This window comes from Poecilia reticulata, linkage group LG11, assembly GCF_000633615.1.
Source record: "Poecilia reticulata strain Guanapo linkage group LG11, Guppy_female_1.0+MT, whole genome shotgun sequence".
Taxonomy (NCBI): domain Eukaryota; kingdom Metazoa; phylum Chordata; class Actinopteri; order Cyprinodontiformes; family Poeciliidae; genus Poecilia; species Poecilia reticulata.
In genome coordinates, this window is record NC_024341.1 from 24,385,072 (window position 1) to 24,397,358 (window position 12,287).

Genomic DNA, 12,287 nt, shown 5'->3' on the forward strand with positions numbered 1-12,287 from the left:
CTCTATATGACATCACACTTTATTTAATTTAGGATTAAACAGATCAATAAATTAAAGAACTTCGTAGAAGTGAATTTCCTTTTTCTCTGTAGTTTGACGTTATTCTGTCTATTCTTAAAGCTTTCAATCAATCAATAAAATTTTATTTGTATAGCACATTTCAGCAGCAAGGCATTTCTAAGTGCTTTACGTAATTAAAATAAAAACAGCATGTGACATTAAATAAACAGTGAGAAAGAGATTTAAAAAAAAGATAAAAACATTAAAAACATTCTTATTAGATTAAAATATATAGTGTATATGTTCTTGAAAGTTACTAATTTTTCTCCCTTAACATTTGTTTCGCAGTATATGCTCACCAAGAGGTTTGCAGCCCACACAAGCCTACAAGTCTATCAGATAAGCTTCCACTATGATAATGCTAAAATTATTAAATATACTTGTGGTGTTACAAAGGCACATCCCTTTGTAGTAGATCAACTGACAGCCCACTATGTGAGATGGCTATATGTTTATTTGCATGTAAGGCAGGTAACTGAGATCTAATCATTCAGGACAGACTTTAATGCCAGGTGTGAATGGTCTGACTAAGCAAGGTCTACTTTTGTCTGAATCAGCCAGCATGCATTTTAATGCCAGGTCTAGGACACAGTGTCTCTCTGTTCAGTCCATGAAGTACTTGAGATCTGTCCAGGGTGCAAGTCACCTCTCACTCATAGATCTGACCAGGGACCACCCAGAAAAGGATTAAGTTGGTAAATCACTGATTTGCAGCTTGAAACATTATGGTATTTATTAATTATACAAGTCAATTTTCTGATTTGGAACATTTGGGGTATGATCTTTGCTTGGTTGTGGATGTAGTTCTGTAGGCATTTTTAAACTATGATCTTAAGTGGACACTGCAATGGTTAGCAGCCAAGTGTGAAGTAGACAGGACAGTAGTTGGCCCYGTTTATGGCCCCCGTTTTGACGGTATGATGGAGCGGGTGGAAAAGACGGATTGAGGCCTTGTCTGCCATAATGTGGTCATCACTGTGGTCTGATAGCTGAAAGTTGTAAATTACTGTTCCTTTTGTTTTCCGACATTTGTGTATGGTCATGAGATATGGATTATGCCCAAAAGAATGAGATCTCATCCTTTCATTGGGTGCCTGGGCTCTCCCTTAGCGATAGGGTAAAGACTTTGGAGCTGCTGCTGCTCCTCTACATTGAAAAGAGTCAACAGAGGGTTTAGCCATCTGATAAGGATGTCTCATATGGACATTGCTTTAAAGGTTTTCTATAGACACTAGGACTGACCCACAATTTGGAGGAGGGACCATAATTCTCTTCCAGCCTGGGAATACTTTGGGTTCTCCAAAATGAGATGTAGAGTGTCACTGGGGAGAGAGGCATGTCCCGGTTTCCATCCTAGTCCTGGAATCTGATCTCGGATAAGCAGAAGAGTGACTGGATGAAGCACATGAAGTAAAAAGATTTGCAGCTGATTCCACATCTTTTAAGCTAAAGACTCACTTCACAAACTGAAAGACCTCTTCTTTAAGTCTATTGAATCATGATATGCCACTTTAGACCARAACCCTAAGCAGGACTATCCATGTTTGTTGTTATATTACACTTTAATCTGTTGAGGTAGAAAAGCAGGTTTATTTTACAGACAAAAACTGGTTGATGCTTGAGCAGAATTAATCATGAAGTCACAATCCACTCAGTTGTTACTATCTAGTTTTCCCCCAAAACATTAGTATGACAATGAGCCTGCTTTACTATCTAGAGGTATCCATTGACCTTTAACCCTCGCCAAGCTATCTGCCCTGGCTGTTGTTGCAGGTCTTCCACTCTCTTTTTTGCTCATCCTTAGCATCCTGACTCAGCAAACCTTCATCTGGAGTCTGTCGTTTCCTTTGTCCTCATCCTTCTTTTCTTTCACCAAAGCACAAATGACAGAAAAATATTTCAAAATAACTTTTCACCGTTTCTTTTCTTTGACCAACTGTTTTTTTGTAGCCCTTGCTTATCAGCCTACCTCCTCCCCCACATGTCTCATTTTCTTGACTATAGACAAAGTGTTCATGGTTGAATTTGGAAAGAAATGGGGGTAGGGTTGGGTGGGGCTGGGTGCTGGTGGGGTGGGGTGGAGGGTAACATCCCATAATCACCAATCAGAAGAATAGCAGGGGTAGTTGTCATAGAAACCTTGCGCATACCTCTTGATACCCCTCCCTTCCCCCCGCCTCTTTGCTTGCAGAATTGCATATCTCATAATGATAATATCGTTTCTGAGGCAAAAAGAGAAAAAAGGAGGAGGGGGGAGAGTACAGACCATAATAGTGCTCCTGTGCTTCTAGTTGCCATGGAGATAAGCATAGGGGTGGCAGCGGTGGCAGAGGGAGGAGAGTCACAGGCAGGGTCAGATTACCATGTAACTCAAAATGCATGCCATTATGTTTCTTGACTGCCCCACCAGCCTGACCCTCGCTGTGTCTCTGCCCCACCTATCCTCCCCTGCAGCCCTCGCTCTGAAGCCACAAAAAAGTGCAAATAGATTTGATAAGCCCCAACATGTCCTGCGTATCAGATAGCATGCTTCACTAGGAGAAAGACAGACGGAGAAAACAGAAACAAATAATACAATGGGTACATTGGGATTGTCTGAATGTGCCACTGCCACCATGCCAATTGTGACCTGTGGTTGTTTCAACTTGCTGTCTTTCTGTTTCTCCAGTCATCCTTTGGTTGCAGGTGTAGTAAGTTGGACGAGTGACAGAAAAATAATGATTATATTGTAACATGATGTTGCTGGAGTTGCCTTAGTGATGGTTRCTGCTTTGGTCACAACCACTCCAAACGTACATTTGCTGAGTCTTCTTGGAGTCATAAAGTCAATTTTTAAAATTTGATTGCAAAAATCTAATTTTGGTGCAAAGTTGTTTCTCCAACTTTKCMCCATCAATAATCATCAAGCATATTGAAACAACCTTTTGAAAACAATGTGGTCCTCCTGAGTAAATAATTTACAGAATTAAAGCTGCGGGTGTTTTGGGATGTGCTGCTACCAACCCTGCACATTTCTTTATTACTTCTCAGATTGGTAAAAGAAGTTCTGTGAACAGCAATKTTCACAACTTTGACTAGGACATTCTAACACAAGGTTTAAGTTGAGGTTCATTTCAATCACATTCACATTATGCTGAGTAAATCACATCTTGACACATTTCTTTCTGCTATATTCAAGAAGGTAGAAGTATAACCATCTATTCCAACCTCATTACAACTTCAATAAGATAACTACTATTTAACCACTTATGCAGTTTAGTTTTTCAGTTGCAAAGATAGAAAAAAAAGAGTATATGGCAAAATAGCAAAAAGACAAAACAGTAATGTAATTGTAGCATTCTTCACAACTCCTTTGCACCTTGGTTGCATGTTTAAGTCCTTTGCAACCTCTTACAGATTTTCTAGTGGCTTTCRCCAGTATTTACTGTAGCTCCATCCATTTTGACATCAACTCTAACCTGCTTCTTTGTCTCGCTTTCGAGAGTGTGTGTTTAGAGTGATTCGCAAATGTTAGTTTTCTGTGACACACATTTTGAAAATAGACTAAAAAGYTCAGCTTTGGAGTTGTGCCATACTCTCTTCCATTTGCAGGTGATGAATTGAACATTGCTCTGTAAGATATTCAAAGCTWAGAATGTTTTTTTAATCCACCCTCTGCTTTGACTTCACAGTTTTCTCCCAGATCTGAAGGAGGTTTCTGGGTCTTCATGATACGGTTTGTTTTCTACAATTCTCTGAGGCTTTCATAGAATCGCAACATTTATACTGACAGTAAATAGCACACAGTTCTACTTTATTTACTAATTAAGTGCCTTTTGAAGGCAATTGGCTGTGTGCATTTTTAGGAGTATCAGAGCAGGGCTGAATGTAAATGCAAATCAGAAGATTTTCAGTTGTGAACATCCCACTTTCCTTTCGGAGACTTTTCGCCATTTCATATAAAATGYCTTCGAATAATATGTTTGTAATGTGACAAAATCTGCACTGTTTCAAAGGGTATGAATACTTTTGTAAGGTACTCTACCAACTAACAAAACTACCTGCTGTGTCAAATTAACTGATTTGACAGCCTGCTAAAGTTAAATGAGCTAATTTGAMGTGGAAAGTCTGCAGAAGCTGGGATTCTAAACAAGGCCAATCCCTGCATATTAAGATGTATTGCTCCATCTCTGCCTCAGTCATTTACATTACAGAGGACAGGGGGTGTATTGTACTCGCTGTGCTGCTGAGATAGTTTGCGAGAGAAGTTTTTTGATTAATTCTCGCCGCCAATCTGCCTTTGTGCTTCTTTCTCTCTCAGCCACACTACCTTGTTGTATTTGCAGATAGATATTACTTCTCCCGACATACACAGTCTGTGCACGTCTGGCTGCGATGTTGACGCACATGTGGAGGGGTGTGGAGGGAGCCACCGCACACAAAAACAGGCCTAGGCCAGACCATAACGCCCCCTCCCCCCAGCCGACAACATAGACATCCCATAATATGCTTTTTGCCTGCCCCCCATCACCACTTCCTCCTCCTCCTCCTTTCTTCATCGCTTGGCCTGTAGCTCCATAATAATCACTAATTCCCCTCCTCGTTCCATCTCGGCCCACCCCACCCCTCCTTCCTCCGCCATCGTCACCATCATCACTTCCTGTCTCATAGCTTCTTCAAGTGCAGAGTACAGTATCTCTCCCCAAGCAGCAGCCACTTACAGGGGCTCAAAATACCCAGGTTTACAATCTGACATCTTCTTTGCACGGCGTCAGGACGGCGTTTTCTCTCACACTGATCCCTCCCACAGCTAAACAATACAACAAACTGTCACAAAAACAAAATGCACCAGATACATTTACTGATTTGGTCCAAAAGGGAACAGGACAAAAAGTGATTAAGCTGGTCTCCCATTGGTAAAAGCTGCCACACTGAAAAACAGACCTGCTACTATGGAGGGTCTACATTAGCATGTGTTACGCATGTGGTTCCCAAAATAAAATACAGAGCATGTCATTTTCTATCTTTATTACAGTATAAGTGAATAAAACCAGGAAAGATTACTTTGAGACATTGCTTTTATGAGTTAAAATGTTGTATGAGAAATGTTGGAGGCCGGTCATGGAAGGACACACCAGAATCAGTCTTATTGACCAAGTTTATGCGCATAATTTGACTTCACAATGTACAGACAAAGCATAAATGTGTAAATATTAGAATAAAGGCTTTTAGCCTTTATTTGCAGTATGTACATGTACTGTATGCAGCCAAGAAAAAATATAAAAGAAAGGCYTGTTGAGGTGGTGCAAATATGTTTATTTTGTTTCTCAGCAGTAGYATAAGTTGTTTATTGTTCATCCGATAGACAATCCGGAGAAAGAAACTGTCTCTGCAACGTGTGATTTTTGCAAATAGGGCTCTGTAGCGAAAACCTGAAGGTGAAACTAAACAGTTTGTGTCCAGGGTGTGCGGGTTCAGCAGAGATATTAACTACCCTTTTCCTGGCCTCTACAGACGATCCTCTCTGCAAATTTAATAATTTGTTGTATTGTGGAACAATCCTATGACCACAAGACAAAGTGAGTAATGGCAGTAGCTCCTGTGACATGTTGTACTTGTTGAGTTGCTGCACCTTTCCTGGGCCTTCTTACCAACACTGTACATGTGTCAGGTCCCAAGAAAAGATGGTTCCTAGAAACCAGACAATGTCCTCATCCTCAGTGAGGATGGTGAAGGGAGCCAGCCAATTCACTCTCTGTCTGTAGGCAGAATTGCTGTTGTGCTTGATCAGACCAGTGAGAGTGGTGTCATCCTCAAACTGCAGAAGCTTCACAGATGGCCCACTGAGATGCTGTCATTTGTGTGCAGAGAGGAGTGAAGAGGGAAAAGAACACACCCCGAAAGGCACCGGAGCTAATAATTCTTGTGTATGAGAAGAAACTGGTGATCCACTGACAGGAGTAAGGTGGCACTGTGAGCTGGGCGAGCTTCTGGTGAAGGATATTTGGATTTATGTTGAAGGCTGAGCTGAACTCCACAAACAGGATCCTGGGTTACTTTTCTGAGTAGTGAAGGTGGTGCATGATGAGGTGTAATCCCTGTTGACTGCACCATCTGCCAACCTATTTGCCCAGTAAGCAAACTGCAGAGGTTTCAGACGGGTACCCGTTACATCCTTCAGACGCTTTAAAATCAGCCAGACTTCATGACCACAAATCTGTGGTCATTTAATTCTGCTATGGTGCCTTYCTTTGGGACCTGGAAGCTTTAAACAAGAATCAGTGCTTCACTGTGGCCTGTGTCAAAATGTGCAGCTCTTTATTTACTTTATGCTTACTGGGCAAGGAAATGGAAACCTTTTTTGTCTTTGTGATGTACACCAATCAGCCATAATATTATGACCACTGAAAGTTGCAGTGAATAACACTGATATCCTCACCATGGCAACTGTGAGTAGGTTGCATGTATTAAGCAGCAAATGAACTTTTTTTCCTCAGAGTTGATGTGTTGGAACTACTGAAAATGGGTAAGGGGAAGAATTGGTAGGAGTTTAGCAAAGGTCAAATGGTAATGACAAGACAACTTGATCAGATCATCTCCAAAACTCTTAAATGTTGTGAGGTCTTGGTCTGCAGTGAAAGGTATCAGTCAGAAGTAGTCCAAGAAAGGAACGGGAGGAACTTGTGACATGATCATAGCTTTCTGAGACTCAGAGAAACACATGGGGAGTGAGGATTCGCTGATGTGATCCAATCTAACAAAAGAACTACTGTAGATGAAATTGCTGAAGAAGTCAAATATGGTACTTTTTTTACTATTTTCATCACATGAATGGTGATTGTATGGTTTGGGCCATGCTGCTGGGAAACCTTAGGCCCTTTAACCAAAGCAAATGTTGCTGAGAAACACACTATATACGTAAGCTTTGTTGCAAACCTTGTGCTCCATGTCACTGAAATGGTACTCCCTGCTGGTTTGAGCCTCTTTTGGTGTAGCAAAGGAGAAACAGTTCAGGACTGATTAGAGCATTGCTTTGCTGAAGCGACTGCTTTTATCTAGCATTACTTTATGAAGTCATTTTCACTTGTCTTTCGATTTCATTAAGGTTTGCAGGGATGTCTTCAATCTTCACTACCACTGCTGCAGTTGTAAAAAACTAAATTGTCTTTAAAAAAAATCAGTTTGAAAACCAGCTATAGTTCATAAAGTAACAATAGTCTCATTTGGTCATATACCATAATGTACTGCAGTTACAGTAGATAAAAATGACCTATTGAACCTTTCTTTGAATAATGGGATTCATTCCAACCTGAGATTTAATATTTTTATTTTGGGAGGGCACCTCATATAAACTTATTTATATAAAATATTAAAGGAGATTTCTCTCTTTTTCAGATGTTTCCATGCAAATTTTCCAGTTGTTAGTTCCTGGTTCATCTTGGTTTTACTTAAATATTTACAAAAGATAAACTCTTATGTCAAGCTGTGCATGAAATACAAATGTAACAGATCACATGAGACTAAATGATGTGTTTTGAGCATTATCGAAAAGTAAAAGTCGTGGATCAAGGTCGTACAGAGCTGCACATACCGATTGGTGAGCAGATCAATGTCTGAGTGGCTGTATGGGGGATTACACAGGCTTAGAGGAGGTACAACACCTGAAAGCAGATCAGTGTTAAACATAATGTTTTGTGATTTAGACAGGTTTTATCAGTCCAGTTCAGGTATATTGTTTATTAAAATTAGATTTTTGGTCATATCTGCGCACAATGACGGCAAGGTAGGACAACACGGGCAAAATCCTTTTTTCACATCCAAGAATCCTGGATCTTTGGGAAGCCCTGAAGTGCTATTTCAATATAATCTGGTTAAGAAAAAAATCCCTTTAACCAGCTGGCTTTAAAGACACCAAATAAAATGTTTATTGCTTCTTCTGCCTCCTCACCTTTAAGGCAGAAGAAACAGATGTAAACAGAAAAGCCTGAAAACAGAACTCCTTTATGTACATCTTTAATAGTTAGACTGTCAAAATGATCAGATCTTAGTATTTACAATTCTTGAAACCTTTTGGACAGTCGTGTGAAATGACAGCCCCTATTTTTTTTTTTGCATTTTTAGTGTTCACGGGTAATACTAAAAATTTATATTAAGATTTATATTAGATTGTCATACTTCAATAACTACAAATATTTTTTCCTAGTTTAGTTTAACAGATTTTCTAAAACATAAAGAGCATTTTATGTATAATTTAACTTGATAAAGCAACAATAGAAATTATCTCAATCTTACTTCCATGTCAAACTCTGTGGCTTTGCCAGTATAATAAAATAATAAAAGTAAAAATAATCCAATTACAGAGGCATAATTTTTCACTGAAAATGTTACAAAAACCTTTAATTTAATATCACCAAAAAAATATCCCAGAATGTGATGCGACACAGAAAATCATTTCCTACTGGCATCTTCAAAATGGCATTGGAGCAGCTTAAAGACTGGATGTTCACACATGGAATGGTTGCAAGGAAACAGCCMCACCCTGAACCTTGCTCATATCTGCAACCAAAAGAATATTTAAAAGTTTGAAACAACTAAAACTGTAACAAAGCTTATCTTGCAACTACGCTTAAGAAAGTGGWGTTAAAAAAWKSMARRAWWWWMMAMYTTWAAMMAMYTTTYCCACARCCAACAAATATGTCAGTAATGTTACAGGGGKTTAASTAGAAAGCCAATATTCAAGGCTTACTATAAATAAATATTTATCTGTTTGGTTGTTTTTCTTTTTCACTTTTTTCCCCCCACTTCTAWGTTGGCCTTAACAGACAGTGAAATTGTGTGAGAGACCTTTAACTGGGTGGGATATTTTAAGGCTTTAGTTTTAAGYATCCAGTATGTTGAAACCACAAAGGAATGAGTCACAAATGTCTTTACAAACAAAAACAAAAGGCCTGTTTCATAGTGGCAGGACATACAGCGGAMGACTGAGGCAGAACAGGGAGGAAACACAAAATYCACTTTAATGCTTCTCAGCTGACAAACCTGCAAACTTCTGTTGTTCAGARGACCTTGATAAAACAGCTCAGTGTTTCTGTCTTTCAGTTAGAAGTTCAAATCTATGATAGCTTTTGCCACTTTTGTTGGTGCAATGCCTTCAGAAGGGTTAAAATGACAAAATCAGCTAATCGAGTTGCACTGATCTCAGTTAGGGGAGTCCAGACTGATTGAAGTGGTGAGTGAAAGGTTCATTTGAACTAAACAGTCCACCTTTAAAGGCCTGCTTGCGTGCACACCCGAGCCACCATTTTATCTCACCTCCTTAAAAAACTCGCACTCTCTCGTGCACACATTATATACTTGCACGCCCCTCCCCCACCCGGTCCTGAGCTCAAGACGCATGCAAACACGCACTCTTTCCCCACAATACCCTTCCAACACACACACACACAAACACACACACACATTACACCCATATCTCCCCCTCACACACACATATGAACCCCCAATTTGTGTGCACACTGTGCTCAGACACACACACACACAAAACACGCACACACGCCCTGCTCCCCTCCCCCTCCCAGTCCATACCAGGGCACGTCATGACAAAACAAAGAACACCCCATAATAGTCACAGTTGCACTGTATGCATGGTAACCAGTTATGTCAGAGATGAAGGCACTATGTGTGTTTTACTGTATGCTGCATGAGCACCAACACACAGTCGAACAAAATGACARACTAACCGGCATAAATCGACACACAAGAGAGCAGCATGTGCACACCCACACACACAAAAGTTCTCTATAAGTAGGCATATAGATATTTAATAAAACTCAGTCAAAGCATGCTCCTATTGCACAAAATAACTCAAGCAATCACATGAAATTTAAAAAAGTTGCAAAAATATATATAGACAGATGTTCACATATGAACAAACTATGACAGAATATATTAAAACTACATAAGAAAGTGAAAAATAGACATGAACACAATCAAGTATGGGTATACAAAAACATGAGAGAAGTAGGTTTTAGGAGCAGTGCTATGCGAGTCTCCAAAGGAAACAGCATCTTGTTAAAATGACAGAGYTTTGAAGTAAAACATGCGACTATGAAATAATTTATTTCTACATCCTGTATTCAGTCATGCAGGATCACAGTAAAAAAACAAACAAATCTGATAGGAGGGGAAGATACGAAACAAAGAAAGCAGCAAGTMGTAAATAAGTACACCCTTGACTCATTCAGCCTTCTATCAGGTAGGCACAGAAATGAATAATTATTGGTTTTATTGATCACAGTATTATAATTCCCTATTATTAGTGATACAAATGGATCTAYCATYAAACTGTTTGTGATTWYTGTGAATTTTAAACTGAGCTTCTCGGCTGTTTAGTTAAACAAGAATCTTTTAACCACAGAACAGCACCAAGTACTGAATGTGGTAATAATTTGAACTTTCTCACTGCACTAGAAAGATGTTTTAATATTGTTTCTCTTTTCACTGCCTGCAAAAGAAACGAAAAAGAAACATCAATAATCCTCTGCTTGGTGTTGATAATCTTTAGCACTTTTCCCTTTCTACCTTTCAAAATTTAAAAGTAAAAATCTATCAAATTGTGAAGACGTCTCTTACCCAGAACTCTATTCAAGAAATGTAATTGTAGATGTTTGCTGGGCCGCCTGAAAACGTTATCTTTTGTTGAAGCCATGTTGTTGTTGTTATTGATTTTGGTGCACTGCTGCACTAAAAATAAAATGGTAACAAACGGACTGAATTTATGAAGAGCTTTTCCAGTCATTCTGACCACTCAAAGCGCTTGGCACTACTGCCTCAGTCACACTCACTAACACATAAACGTTCATGCACAGATCAGTACACAATTTGGGGTTAAGTGCCTTGCACAGGGGGCAGCTGGAATCAAACCTGCAACCCTCCAGATGGAATTCTACCCGCTGGTCACAACCAGAAGCTGTTGGAAAGTTTCCTTTGATGCGTGACTTGTGTCTCATCTTTTTGACACATCTAGAGAAACATCCAGGTTATTGCTACATTTTCGACAAGYATATGGCAATTTTCACTGAGCCAAGGTCCAGATACAATGCTGTCTTTCTGCAAACAGAGGCATTTGGCAAATGTCAAGAAAACCCTACTAAGAAAACTGAACTTTTTAAAGGTCAATCCGATTTGCTATAATTGATGACTGGTGTGAAATTAAAATKATCAACTTGTGAAAATGAATCAAGAGGTGCTTAATTAAAGGAAAACAGTGTGCCTTCTTATACAGTTAAGGTTATTAAAACATATTTTTGTCCATGTTTCTATTTAAGATGAATCGTGCTGAACATGCTTGTCTTGCTCCTTTATTCTGCTTTCAGTGAYTCGTCAAATGGACGTTTCTTGTTTCTTTTATGCCACAAGTTTTTCTGCAAGGTTTAGTCACAACATACTTTTTTCTTTGTATAGTTTGTGTTTGCAACAGTAGAATCCCGTGTGAGGAATTATTGGTATTTTCTTTTCTTTTTACATTTGAGTACAAACAAAATCCTGAGACACGATAACCAGGTTTGACACACTGCTTCTTGTCTACTCTAATGCATCTGTGTTTAGACAAAGTGTGTGTGTGTGTGTGTGTGTGTATGTGTGTGTGTGTGTGTGGCTCTATTTGTGCACGTGGGCGTCCTCCAAGTAAAAAAAAAAAAAGGGAGAGGTCAGGTTTCTTTCCCATAATGCAACACTCCCTACCAGCCCTCACCCCCACCCCCTCCCTCTTCTTTGCCGTCTTCACGCTGGTCGCCCATGGCAACACACTTACAATGAGGTCAGGTGGACATCCAATAATATTCAACTGCCAAACCAACAAACAGCAACAAGCGAGGTGCTTCAGGACAGACGGCAACACAATCATTTAGCAATGGCTCATTACAGAACAGACAAATTGAACTGAAACTGACCTGGAAACATTTTTAAGTTCACCTCAAACTTTCTTGCCCCCTTGTAATTAAGTAATTTTGTAGACACAAGCAAGTTTGAGTTGAAAGGAAAATAGAAAAAAAAATTCGCAAAATGACTGGTCAGCAAAAACCAAGAGCAGAAACTTCTAAGTTTGAGGTAATTAAAGGCAACCTGGAGCTGAANTTCACGCTGGTCGCCCATGGCAACACACTTACAATGAGGTCAGGTGGACATCCAATAATATTCAACTGCCAAACCAACAAACAGCAACAAGCGAGGTGCTTCAGGACAGACGG